Raw genomic sequence first — 14,588 nt, 5'->3', positions numbered from 1 at the left:
ATAAAGTAGGCCAGAGCAGTGCGTGTTCCACCAGATCTAATGCAAAACTCAAGTCGGCAAAGCACAGGTAAAGATTACCAGGTTTAGCTTTGGTATACTTGCCGACTATGAGTTCCAGGTTCACGCACTGCTCCATTGTACCCATTCCTCTACGGAACCCATACTGCACCGGGGACAAGATGTTTTTCTCCTCAGCCCAGGCTTCCAATCTCACTAATAGGGCTCGACTAAGGATTTTAACTGTTGAGTCCAAAAGTGAGATTGGACGATAATTTCGGGCCTCCGACCTAGATCCTTTTTTGTAAAGGGGTATGATGATTGACTGTCCCCATGTCAGTGGTAAGCTATCTTCCACCGCCGCATCGAAATAACGAGTTAGAATTGGAGCCCATAAGGACATTTCATGTTTATAAAAATCCATGGGTACCCCATCAGGCCCAGGTGCTTTACCCCCCTTACTGTTTTTAATTGCCTCTGTGACTTCGCTCAAAGTGAAAAACAACTGCATTTTCTGCCATTTAAAACATGATACTGTGTCTATATTAAAAGTAGACCCATCTAAATTAAAATCAGAGTTGAAAATCTCTGAAAAATGCGCAATCCATGCGAGACAGCTGGCGTGGGAACTGACCTCAGGAGTATTATCATTCTTTAAGAAGGGGCCATTGATAGTTTCCCAGAATAGTTTATGATTTTTAGTTGCAGCGGCCATATCAAGTTTGTTCCAGGCATCGTTTTGCAACTCCTTTTTCCTGGTTGCCAGGGCCAATTTATAATTATTTCTTACTTCTCTAACTCTTTCTTTATCTCTTGGTTTATCATCAAGTACTCTTTTTAACTTTTTTAGGGTCTGAACACAATGTTTGTCAAACCACACAGTTTTATTTCTTTTAGGCTTTCTGTTTCTTGTTACCAAAGAGTTCTCGACTGTACCTGTAATTTTCAAATAATTAGAGAGTACGGCTGGCGCTATCGCATTTGGTGCAAGGGAGTAATCAACCTCTCTGGTACATTTACAAATAACATCCTTCGTTAATTTGTTAGGGTCAATTTTAATCCATTTAATTCTCATACCATTTGGTCTCACAGCAGTGATCCCTTGGACAGGCCTGCCATGCACAATAGTTTTTGGGCCCCAGCCCATTAACTCCACTGAAATGCTATTGTGATCACTCACAGGCTGCTCTATTATCCAAACATTGGAGTAAACTGAGCCATTAGACACCAAAATATGGTCAATATTCGATTGGGCATCTCTACCCCTAAATGTTGGGCACTTTTCATTGTTTTTGTTCTTTGTGCATTCAAGCAGCTCCAGATTTAATTTAGCTAGCAAGTTATTCAGTGCGCTGCCATAATTACTGTGTGGGAAATGATTAACAAAGGCACTATCACCCCCTGCATGCTCTTCATGATGACCACGAATCCCCTTCCGAGCGTGACTACAAGCTTGGATATTAAAATCACCTGTCCAGAGTATTGCAAAATTATTCTTTGATAGAGCAATTGCAGCTTCAATGGCACATTCGACATCTGGGACAATCTTATCCCGATTAGGACCCACAAGATTGTTATAAAAGTTCACAATAATTAAATCCCTGCCATGGCTGTGTGTAAGACGCAAGACTGACGCATGCTGGCACACTACTGTATGTCCCCCAACATTAAATTCCGTTAATTTTGTCGAAACCAGAGTCAGTAGGCCTCCCTTTGCTCTGCCAGCCTTAGATGCTACTGCTGCCACACTGTAGGAGGTATAGCCTTCAACTTGTATTTGTTCTCTATGCCATGTCTCTTGTAAGCATATTATATCATAACCACATGTAATGAAGTTATCCCAGAACGGGGTACATAATTTTGCAACAATTCCCACTATATTCCAGGTAGTAATTACAAGGGAGTCAGGATGACTGACTCCTGTACCTTCAAGGTGGTTAGACAAAGATGATGTGTCTAGACTTACTGTCATATTAACATTAACATTAACATTTGTCACAGTTACATCATTATCTATATCATTATCTATACATGACACATTATTAAGCAAAATTAACTTTGACTCAGTTACAGCTTTTACACGGCTTTGGTCCCCCAACTCTTTTTCCATAATTACTGTATCAACCACTACGGCACTTCCAGGGTGCAGGGCCATAGATGAAACATTCAGTCAATCATTCTCCTCTAATGAGTTGAACAACTGAAATCTATTAGAGGTTGGAACCAAAAAGTTGTCATATATATTAGAAAATAAAGGGGGGAGAATGGGGACAGCATTAGGACGATTGATAAGGGCAACTCTTGGATGCTGGAAGGTATGTGTAGTAGTTTGTCTTCCTGACTGATTCCTATAAAAATAATCAAGTGGAAACAGCGTGGTGTTATATTCATGATTCGATGGCATGGGTGCATGTAAAATCGAATCTCTCGCCCATTCAGTAGTCCTAAAATGTATAACTATACAGTCCCCATTTATCTCCTTTTTATTTGGTCCCACCCAACCTACCCTGTGCGTAGTTATAATCTCACCTGCCCCTCGTATTGGGAAGCCACAGTTTTTCACCAACCAGTGCAGGCTTTTATTTTTTAAGGTTTCCTGATTTTCAAATTGGGTGGGCAGCAATTTGGGAACATTAGCGAGGATCGCTACATATGGTCTACATTCACGTGGCAAATTAATTGTGGCTGGGATAATGTTATTAGTGTGGCGCCTTGGTACTGGTAAGTTCTTATTGTTATATACAGAGTCACTGATGTTCCTCTGACCCCCAATTACTTTCTGCCTATCTACTATGTTAAGGGCAGTTGTTGCTGGCCTTTGCATTCCACTTACAGATGTTACCGGATTCGCCTCCGTAGTGGACACACTTGGGATTCGGGTTGCTGTACTTGATGTATTTTTGCTCAGACTCCCAGAATGTACATTAGTTGTATGGGATCTGGCTTGCGTGCCCAGATGTTCTAGGACATCCAAATTGGCTATGCCCAGTTTTTCTAGGTTCTCTACTTTTTTACTTAAAATTTCTAGAGATTCCATCACTGGTACAATATGAGATTTTACCATTTTGTCCAGATATGCCACAAATACTTCAACATTATTTGGAATTAGTATTTCCTTCGAGTATGTATCCTTTAAGTGTGAATCTCTGCTACGCTGGTGTATCTCACCCTGTCTTTCACAGGTTACTGAGGTTTGTACAGCTCTCTTCTTTTTCCTTCTATATGTTTTACCCTGCTTATTAATTATCAACCTTTTTCTACTTTGGGTAGATTTCCTTTTAGGTGGGGCAGAATCACAATCGATTTCGCTATTTAACAAACTGATGTCACTAGTTTGTACAGTTGAGATGATGGCATTAGTGTCACAACCATCCAGTTCCCCTATGTCTATAGGCATATCAATCTGCGTTAGGGGCTGCGGGGTTATACTAGCTGACAAGTCAGGTGTTATTGACAGACTGCTCTCCCTAACACAGAAAACAGTGGGTTCTAAAGGTTGTGGTACATTAGATTGAATTGGGTCATACCTTGGCAAACCTGCAAAAGATTCTAACAAATTAGATTCATGTGATATCGTTGTTTCATTTGTAAATCTAACCTGAGTGTTGGTAACTTTTGGCGATTGACTTATTAAACACATACTGGCTGGTAGGGAAAGTCTCCTTTCTGTGCTTTCAATAGCGTTAACAACAACCCCAATAGTTTGTTGCAACATTCTGTCAATTGCAGTTAGGGTAGGTAAAGGAGTTGGCACCAATGTTTGTTTTCTTGTAGCGGAACGTGTGTGCATAGGTGTTTTTCTTACCACAGCTCTGCTTTTACTTTTACCCTCCATCAGGAATCAAACAGGCCGATAATCTTTTATAGTCAAACACAGTGTGGGATTACCCTAGTTGTACAAAAGGTAGGAAAGCCAAGGAAGGTAGCCCGGCCTGGTCTCCTGCGGTCTCCGAGGGCCTCAGAGGGCCCGCCCTTTGCCCGGGCTTAGCCCGGCGCGTCCCGCGCGCGTCCTCGCGGGACGAGGAAGTAGGCGCAGCTTTATGCGCCTCCTGGCGCTGAAGGGTGATGATGGGGGAGGCGACCTTTGCTTAGAGGCTGCTGGGATCTGTAGTTCTGTGTCTCCCGACCGGCGGAGCCAAGCCCGGCCCGTCGGAAGTGCTGGAAGATGACACGGGGCGGAGCAAAGCCCGGCCGCCACCACAGCCACGGAAAACAAACAGCACACCACAGCGGGACCTCAGCAGAGCGAGAGGTGAGCTCCTAGCGTGAAAGCCCTCCCAGGAACTGCCACCTATCAATTGAGCCCTCTTGCTTGCATGAAGGGGCTTACTGGCAGACATCCTGGGGTGGCCATCCAGGCGATGTCCTTATGGTGTTTGGTCCGGATATTGGAGGTGACGATCTCCCACACGTTGGCAGCTGAAGCAGATGGTAGGGGGGCAATTGGTTCGCAGATGTCCATAGCAAGGATCTGGCATTGGACTATCTTAGGAGACCGCTGGTTTGGGCAGCAGCCACCAGACCAAACTCCTTAACGAACTTTTCCACTTCCTTGTAGAACCACACGGCACCAGTTATATCGGATGGAGCTCACCCACTCTGCCCATTGTAGGCGCCTCTTCATAGGCAAGAGGTAGAAGTGTGCCATCAGAAAGCCAGTACGGCTTTCATCTTCGGTCCTCAGGATACTCCTCACGGAGGGGCACACAAAGATCCCACTCAGGATTGTGGCGATGTCCTGCACTCCCTTTGCTAAAACATATTTCTAAAGTTAATAGCTCTCGCATGGGCAAAAACTATTGCCTTTGCCAATGCTTGTTTATTATGGAGTACAGAACCGTTCCACCCTCACACAAGGAACATCTAACTTACGTTTTGTGTATTCTGCATTATTTATTTAAACACTGTAAAACATTTGAAATTTGAGTCACACTGACATTAAAATAAACAATAAAACTGTTAAACGGGAAGACAATCCAGAACAAACATACAATTAGAATGATTGTAAAATGCCTCTTTACAAAATAACTAGCAGCCTGTCCCGACGTTGTCCAGGTATGAATTGATGCCGGTATATTGTTTTGTAGGATTTCGTTTTGATAGCATTTCTTATCTGTGACAGGCCTGTGAAACGCTCCAATTCACAGTGTACTGCTGATGCACTTAAGAGTGTGTGTTCAGTAGTGTGTGAACTCGAGTTTCCCTAGTTTATTTTTCCTTGCAATATTATATAGCGTGAACTCGACAACATGGCATGAGCACCATTTACATTACAGAAGAAAACATTCATTTGTGGTAAGCACGGGGAGACAAAGTGATTTGCCTGGAATCACAGGATGTTGAGCTGATGCCGAGATTCGAACGTAGCTCCCCAGCTCTAAAGTTCGCAATTCTAGAAATTGTGGCGGGAGGTGTGTCTAAAAGTGTATGTCGGTGCTGGAAATCAATGAGTGAGACCTGTGGATTTTTCAAATCGGTGGTCAAAAAATATGAGTATGTTGCTGGAGATGTGGGCCGCCGTGCCACTAATGTACTTACCGGGGAGGGTAAACACCCATTATTCCACAACTTTCTTTCCGCATACCATCACTCCGCATACTTTCATTACGAAAGTACCATGACTCCGCAATGCCATTATAACGCATGGCATTACATTTTATATGCTTTTAGCACGCATACATTTACAACAAAATTTGTTGTAAATGCATGAATGGTAAAAGCATGTTTTTTTAAATCTATACTAATATAATAAAGAGAGAGCCCAAACCTTTGAGGCGGGTAATCTCAGGAACCACAGCACCAATCACAACACCCAATACAGCGTTAGAAAGGCCAGTTGCAGCAGAAGGACATAGGCTATGCAGACGCCCACCATATACATTTAAAAGGTAAAAGAACCGTGCCAGCAAAGTAGTCCCTTGTGGGTGTGTCTGCGTTGTGCTGTGGGTGTGTGCTGGGGGCGTGACAAACGCTGGGGGCGTGTGGTACTTCCGCCCTTCATGCCATGTCTCATGGCGTGTGCTATGGGCGTGTGGCGGTCCGGTCCTAGGATGCTTGATTCCGGTCCAGGGAAGACATGGCTTGGCAGTTCGGGCTGGACTGTTCCCATGAGGCACAGGGTCAGGTCTGATTTGCATATGGACATGTCTGAACTGGGGTGGTGTGGAGTGCAAAAAAACGATGGATTTAGGCCCAGATCTCTGTACTGGGGTGAATGTATGACATTGTTCTGCATTCTGTCCATCAACTGTTGGTTTTGCATTTGTCACCCCGAGTGGAAAGGACATGCTCAGACGTGAGTCCCGTGCTCTCCAGACCACTGGAGTCAAGCTATCCTGGCTAAAAAACAGCTCATAGCCAGAAACCGATTCCGGTCCAGGGAACACATGGCTTGGCAGTTCGGGCTGGACTGCTCCCATGAGGTACAGGGTCAAGGCTGATTTGCATATGGCCATGTCCGAAGTGGGGTGGTGTGGAGTACAAAAAAATGATGGCTTTATGCCCAGATCTCTGTACTGGGGTGAAAGTATGACATTGTACTGCATTGTGTCCATCAACTGTTGGTTTTGCATTTGTCACCCTGAGTGGGAAGGGTATGCTTAGACATGAGTCCCGTGCTCTCCACACCACTGGAGTCACGCTATCCTGGCTGAAGACAGACTGATAGCCAGAAACCGGTCCTAGGATGCTTGATTCCGGTACAGGGAAGATATGGCTTGGCAGTTCAGGCTGGACTTTTCCCATGAGGCACAGGGTCAAGGCTGATTTGTATATGGCCATGTCTGAACTGGGGTGGTGTGGAGTGCAGTAAAACGATGGATTAAGGCCCATATCTCTGTACTGGGGTGAATGTATGACATTGTTCTGCATTCTGTCCATCAACTGTTGGTTTTGCAATTGTCACCCCAATGGGAAGGGTATGCTCAGATATGAGTCCTGTACTCTCCACACCACTGGAGTTAAGCTATCCTGGCTGAAGACAGCTGATAGCCAGAAACCGGTTCAGGGAAGACATGGCTTGGCAGCCAAAAACCGGTCCAGGGAAGACATGGCTTGGCAGTTCAGGCTGGACTGTTCCCATGAGGCACAGGGTTAAGGCTGATTTGCATATGGCCATGTCTGTACTGGGGTAGTGTGGAGTGCAAAAACATGATGGATTTAGGGCCAGATCTCTGTATTGGGATGAATGTATGACATTGTTCTGCATTCTGTCCATCAACTGTTGGTTTTGCATGTGGGCGTGGTCTGGGGGTGTGGGCGTGTGCGGGGAGCGGGGTTACGGAAAAAAAAGCGAGCGTTGTGTCCAATATTTCATTGTTTTTTCTTCCCTGGTTCTGTACATTCCAGCTCCGGGTGTCCACCCTGCTCCCTTTTTTTGGGGGTACTGAGGTATATGTTTTGGGGTGTTTGGGTATTTTAAGGGTTCAGATATAGTTTTGGGTTATGGGGTACAGGGGTATTTTTAGTGTTCAGGGCTAGGTTTGGGTTTTTGGGTACAGGGGTATTTTAGGGTTCAGGGGTAGGTTTGGGATTTGGGGCAAAGGGTTATTTTTATGGTTCAGGGCTAGGTTTGAGTTTTGGGGTACAGGGGTATTTTAAGGGTTCAGGGCTAGGTTTGGGTTTTGGGGTATAGGGGTATTTTAGGGTTCAGGGGTAGGGTTGGGTTTTGGGGTACAGGGGTATTTTTAGGGTTCAGGACTAGGTTTGGGTTTTGGGGTACAGGGGTATTTTTAGGGTTCGGGTACGTTTGGGTTTTGAGGTACAGGGGTATTTATAGGGTTCAGGGCTAGGTTTTGGTTTTCGGGTACAGGGGTATTTTTAGGGTTTAGGGATAGGTTTGGGTTTTGGGGTAAAGGGTATATTTATAGGGTTAAGATGGGTTAGTGTTTAAGGGTGTTGGGGTATTTTAAGGAGTAAGGGTGGGTTATGATTATGGGGTGCAGGGGTATTTAAAGGGAGCAGGGTGGACACCTGGAGCTGGACTGTACAGAACCTGGGAAGAAAAAACAATGAAATATTGGACACAATGCTCGCTTTTTTTCCCCGTAATTCCGCGCCCCGCACACGCCCTCACCCCCAGACCACGCCCACATGCAAAACCAACAGTTGATGGACAGAATGCAGAACAATGTCATACATTGCCTCCAGTACAGAGATCTGGGCCTAAATCCATCGTGTTCTTGCACTCCACACTACCCCAGTTCAGACATGGCCATATGCAAATCAGCCTTGACCCTGTGCCTCATGGGAACAGTTCAGCCTGAACTGCCAAGCCATGTCTTTCCTGGACCGGAATCAAGCATCTTAGGACTGGTTTCTGGCTATCAGCCATGTCTGAGCATACCCATTCCACTCAGGGTGACAAATGCAAAAACAACAGTTGACGGACAGAATGCAGAATAATGTCATACATTCACACCCGTACAGAGATCTGGGCCTAAATCCATCTTTTTTTGCATGCCACACCACCCCAGTTCAGACATGGACATATGCAAATCAGCCTTGACCCTGTACCTGATTGGAACAGTCCACCCCGAACTTCCAAGCCATGTCATTTCTGGACTTGAATCATGCATCTTAGGACTGATTTCTGGCTATCAGCCATTTTCAGCAAGGATAGCTTGACTCCAGTGGTGCGGAGAGCATGGGACTCATGTCTGAGCATACCCATCCCACTCGGGGTGACAAATGCCAAAACAACAGTTGATGGACAGAATTCAGAACAATGTCATACATTCACCCCGGTACAGCGATCTGGGCATAAATTCATTGTTTCTTTGCACTCCACACCACCCCAGTTCAGACATGGCCATATGCAAATCAGCCTTGACCCTGTGCCTCATGGGAACAGTCCAGCCCGAAGGGTGGAACTACCACACGCCCCCAGCGTTTGTCACGCCACCCCCCCAGCACACGCCCACTGCACAACGCAGACACGCCCACAAGGGACTACTTTGCTGGCACGGTTCTTTTACCTTTTAAATGTATATGGTGGGCGTCTGCATAGCCTATGTTCTTCTGCTGCAACTGCCCTTTCCAACGCTGTATTGGGTGTTGTGATTGGTGCTGTGGTTCCTGAGATTACCCGCCTCAAAGGTTTGGGCTCTCTCTTTATTATATTAGTATGGATGATCAGGAGTATTCACTGGAGGTGCGTTTTGATTTCACAGAGCAGTTCATAGAGATTTCAATAGAAGGACTAGTTTCAATGCAGTATTACCTACATCATTTAAAACCTGGGGGCATATTATCAAGGAACGGCGTTAAAATTATCGCCGCTTTAGCTGCAGGAAACTGTCGCTAAAGCGGCGATAATGGGCTTGATAATATGCCCTCGAGAATTCCAATAGAAGTCCATGTTCTGGTTTGAACATGGGCTTCTATTTGAATTCTCTACGGCATATTATCAAGCCCATTAGCGCCGTTTTAGCTGCAGTTTCCTGCTGCTAAAGCAGCAATAATTTTAACGCCGTTCCTTGATAATATGCCCCTAAATTGTGTTTCTCCCGAAGCGATAAAATTAGTGGTACCGAGCAGTTTTCATTCGACCACTTTTATATATCCTAAACTTTGTAGGGCAGCTCTATCGGAGACAGAGCCTCATAAAATTGAGTGAAACTCTTTAATGTTCCTCTCCACAGCAATTTTTAGTAAAAGGCAAAAGGTTTATTCGGTTTGAAGAGAAACCAGAGTATGATAGCAATATACTGTTGCAGAGACCGCAGGGAACAGAACTCCTTGGACTCTGATGGGCAGATTTACAATAACTGGCGTATCCCTGCATATCAGCAGGGATGCGCCAGTTATTTTCCGTGACGGTTGAAACCCCTTGCGCCACCATGGATGCGCTGCATTTACAATGTGGCGCACCGTGGCGCAAGTATAGAGAGATGCGTGATGCATCTGACGTAAAGGTGACGCAGTGCTGGAGTTGTGTTGCAGCGCAACGCAACTCCAGCACTGCTCAGGGTTGCCCTATACTGGCTGTGCTGCGTCACTCCTTACGCCTGCTACAAGCAGGCGTAAGGTTTTGATGGCGCGGGGACGTTAAAGTGACTAATTTCACTGCATCACTTTCAAGGGTCTTCCTTGCGACGGAACGCCCACCCTGCATACATTATACCTGACGCAGGTATAATGTAGCGCAGGGCTTTACAACGTGACGCATGTCACTAGATGCATCAAGTTGCGAATATGTCGCATAGTGGCGCATTGTTTACGCCGCCGCTGCGTCACAAAAGTGACGCAACGGCGGCGTAAAAGTGTCGCATGGGGCTTGTAAATCTGCCCCTGAGTGTGGGACACAAAACTAAATGAATAGTTGAAACATGTCTCCGTGAATACATTTTGATTGAGGTTTTGATCTGATTAAGTGGTAAAATCAATTCAAGTACATAAGAGGGATAACAAGTGACAGGGGATTGTGGGTAAGCAAATAAACCCTATAGGAGCCCACGGGACAAGACATCTTAGTCACAGATGCCCCTCTGGAGTGTAACATAGTTAACTTTTGTTGCTCTCATTGCGCAATTTGTGCTCTAGGTAATAGAACGCTTTACACAGGCATTAGGTAACATCCATCACACACGGGTAGATATAGGGGCAGATTTTGGAAAAGTGACGCAAACATGCAAGGGACTTGTATATCTGCCCCTATATTATTTACCAGCGGTGTCTTTAGGTGATTTGCGAAGAGTAACAGGCTGTTGAGCCGCAGGCGGGACTCGACCCCCATCCCATTTTCTAGGATCAGCACCACCCGCTGTTCAATCGTCCCTCCGCCTCTCACACCGCACAAAGAAATATATATATGCACTGACCTCAGCAGGTACATATCGTCGCTTTATATTCATTTCCATTGAGATAAATCTTTCTTTAACATAATTAGGCAACTCTATCAGAGATAGAGTCTTCAAAAATTGAGTGAAACTCTTTAATGTTCCTCTCCACGGAAATCTTTAGTAAAAGGCGAAAGATTTATTCGGTTTGAAGAGAAACCAGAGTATGAACGTTAGATAGGGAAGCAGAGACCGCACTGAACACAACTCCTATGACTCTGAGTGTAAGATTAAAATAAAACGAGGCGAATACTTAGAACGTCCCTATAATTATATTTTTATTATTCATTTTTTGATTAGATTAAGTGGTAAATTTAATTCAACTACATGAGAAGGAGTACAAGTTACAGGGGATTGTGGGTATGCAAATAAACCCTCATGGAGCCCTCGTGACAAGGCTTCTCAGTCACATGTGACCCTTGGGAGTGTAACAGGGTTGACTTTTGTTGCTCTCTTCGCGCAATTTGCTTTTCTAGGTATTACAACGCTTTACAGGAGCACTAGTCTGCCTACACTACACATGGGCAGTTTTAAAGAAATATTTACCTACCCGCGGGGTCTTTAAGTAATTGTCTAGCAGTAACAGGCTGTTGAGCCGCAGCCGGGACTAGAACTCTGGTCCAGGGTCGCAGCTCTGGTTGTTCCCCTCCTCCGCTTCTCGCGCAGCTCAAGCTCCTGCTGCAGGGAGTCTGGGGGTCTGAGGGTCTGACCGGCTCAGGCACCGCCGGATCAGTCCACCCGCTTCCCACAGCTGTGCTTTCAGGTCACTGAATGGGGCTCACCCGCATAAAAATGTTTTGATTTATTTATTTATTTGTTGCGTTTTTATATAGCGTGGACTTTACCCGAAGGTGTCAGAGCGCTTCACAATAGAAACAGTAGTGAAACATGAGGAAAAATTACAAGTGAGCATGCTACAAAAGCAAACGTTACCTTACATAAGGCAATAGTGACTATTGTGCATGTATGGAGCAAACAAGAGGTAGCAAACGATACGTTACAAGAGGCAAACAAGCTTTTGCAATCCAATAGGTCTCGCATTAGGAAAGTTTGAGCTATTGGTATTGTAAATTACATTTCTTTTATTTGTGTGTTAGTTTTGTAAATAGCGAAATTATTGGCTTTGTCATGTACAATGCCAATAGTTTTAACATTTGCAAATGTGACACCTATAGCATTTGTAATGCAATATGTGTTGTATTTATGTGACTTCGATGTATTGATATTACAAACAATGGCTTTTAATTTGTAGTAATTAATACTTAAATAAAAGTTATTGTAATTTTATAATGGCAATAGCTTAAAGTTTTGTAATTAATTTTTGTGAAGATTATCTTCAGTGTATTTTATTGTGACGAAAATCAAAGAACAGAAGTGAAATATTAACATCTTTTTGTGACATTTGTAATAAAGCTTGAAACATTGAGAGAACATATTTGAACCAGTTGTTGTTGAATGGTTGCATAGATTGATGCTGTGGTGGCGACGATTGATGCTGTGGTGGCGACGAGTGATGCTGTAGTGGTGACGAGTGATGCTGTGGTAGCGCATAGTGATGCTGTGGTGGCGACGAGTGATGCTGTGGTAGCGCATACTGATGCTGTGGTAGCGCATAGTGATGCTGTGGTGCCCCTGAGTGATGCTGTGGTGCCCCTGAGGGATGCTGTTGTGCCCCTGAGTGATGCTGTGGTGCCCCTGAGTGATGCTGTGGTGATGCGATAGATAGATAGATAGAGTGAGGGCGATAGAGTGAGGGCGATAGAGTGACGGCGATGGGGTGAGGGCGATAGAGTGAGGGCGGTAGAGTGGTAGAGTGGTGAGGGTGTGTGAGAGGGTGAGTGTGTGTGAGAGGGTGAGGGTGTGTGAGTGGATGAGGGTGTGTGAGGGTGAGGGTGGGTGAGGGTGTGTGAGAGGGTGTGATTATGAGGGTGTGTGAGGGTGTGTGAGAATGAGGGTGTGTAAGGGTGAGGGTGTGTAAGGGTGAGAGTGTGTAAGGGTGAGGGTGTGTAAGGGTGAGGGGGTGTATGAGGGTGAGGGGGTGTATGAGGGTGAGGGGGTGTATGAGGGTGAGGGGGTGTGAGGGTGAGAATGAGGGTGTGAGGGAGGGTCAGGGGTTGTGAGGGTAAGAGGATGTGGAGGTGAGGGGGTGGGTGAGCGGTGAGAGGATGTGTGAGGGTGAGAGGGTGAGTGAGGGTGAGAGTGTGTGAGGGTGAGAGGGTGGGTGAGGGTGAGGGGGTGTGAGGGTGAAGTGGTTTGAGGGTGGGGGTGTGAGGGTGAAGCTGTGAGGGATGGTGAGGGGATGTGAGGGTGAGGGTGTGTGAGGGTGAAGGGTGTGTGAGGGAGTGTGAGGGTGAGGTGGTGTGAGGGTGTGTGAGGGTGAGAGGGTGGGTGAGGGTGAGAGGGCAAGTGAGGGTGAGGGTGAGGGTGAGGGTGTGTGAGGGTGAAGGGTGTGTGAGGGAGTGTGAGGGTGAGGTGGTGTGAGGGTGTGTGAGGGTGAGAGGGTGGGTGAGGGTGAGAGGGCAAGTGAGGGTGAGAGGGCGGGTGAGGGTGAGGGTGTGTGAGGGGAAGGGGGTGTGTGAGGGGGTGTGTGAGGGTGAGGGAGTGTGTGAGGGTGAGGGAGTGTGAGGGTGGGGGTGTGAGGGTGTAAAGGTGAGAGGGTGTGTGAGGGTGAGGGTGAGAGGGTGGGTGAGGGTGAGAGGGCAGGTAAGGGTGAGAGGGTGGGTAAGGGTAAGAGGGTGGGTGAGGGTGTGTGTGAGGGTGTGTGAGGGTGAGAGGGTGTGAGGGAGGATGAGGGGATGGGAGGGTGAGGGGATGTGAGGGTGAAGGGATGTGAGGGCGATAGGGTGTGTGTGGGTGAGAGGGTAAGTGAGGGTGAGAGGGTAAGTGAGGGTGAGGGTGTGTGAGGGTGAGGGTGTGTGTAAGGGGCTGTGGAGGGGTGAGGGTGAGGGTGTGTGTGAGGGTGTGAAGGTGAGAGGGTGTGTGAGGTTGAGAGGGTGTGTGAGGGGGTTAGGGAGGGTGAGGGGATGGGAGGGTGAGGGGATGTGAGGGTGAGGGGATGTGAGGGTGAGGGTGTGTGAGGGTGAGGGGTGTGAGGGTGAGGGTGTTTCAGAACTCAAACTCATTAACTTGGAGCCAGCGACATTTTGCAACACATATACGTGTAATGCCAATTACTTCCAATGGCGTACAGGCACACACGCTAATTCAATACAAGGAGTAAGGCCAAGATGATGTGCCCTCACTTGTAGTGTATGTGATGGACAACACACTTTTAAATTAGTTATTAAATTCAGGTTTTAGAATCTTTATTTCGATTAAAATAATCATAAAAGACAAATAATAACAAACATTAATTGACGATAAATATATATTCATTGACCATAAAATGAGCATTAAACAGTTTAAAGACAGTCCTAAAACAAGTTCTCCTTATAGGGAGAAGGGTTTACAAATAAATATCAAGCAATAATTTGTAAGAAAAAAAAGGGACAATATAGATCACAATAGGAAGAAATCATTAACAGGAGCAGATAGGCAAACTTTACGAAAAGAATGCTCTGACCATCAATGCATTAATAACAATCCAAGGTTGATCTATTGTTTTGCCCTGAGTATCCAGGCCCAGCCCAGGTATTTGGCCGTACACACTGTGATAATTTCTAGTGTATTAGTTTTTAATACATGAATGGCCTCTTCAGATTTCCTAATGGGCAGGCGCTGGAACAGTGGTTTTAACCATTTGGCCCTTGGTGC

The 14,588-nt window shown here is 45.9% G+C and overlaps 2 non-coding genes across 2 annotated transcripts; both read right to left on the bottom strand.

Annotated features, from left to right (window-relative positions):
• Window positions 1-9,576: 9,576 nt before the first annotated feature.
• Window positions 9,577-9,692, bottom strand: LOC147746940 (U5 spliceosomal RNA). The gene has a single exon (XR_015300452.1). It is a non-coding gene; the product is annotated as a U5 spliceosomal RNA (small nuclear RNA).
• Window positions 9,693-10,887: 1,195 nt separating this feature from the next.
• LOC147746939 (U5 spliceosomal RNA) lies at window positions 10,888-11,003 on the bottom strand. The gene has a single exon (XR_015300404.1). It is a non-coding gene; the product is annotated as a U5 spliceosomal RNA (small nuclear RNA).
• Between the last annotated feature and the right edge of the window lie 3,585 nt (window positions 11,004-14,588).

This window comes from Lissotriton vulgaris, chromosome 1_1 (assembly GCF_964263255.1).
Source record: "Lissotriton vulgaris chromosome 1_1, aLisVul1.2, whole genome shotgun sequence".
Lineage (NCBI taxonomy): Eukaryota > Metazoa > Chordata > Amphibia > Caudata > Salamandridae > Lissotriton > Lissotriton vulgaris.
Note: the sequence above shows the minus strand (reverse complement) of the source record. Positions and strands in the feature narration are given on the sequence as shown.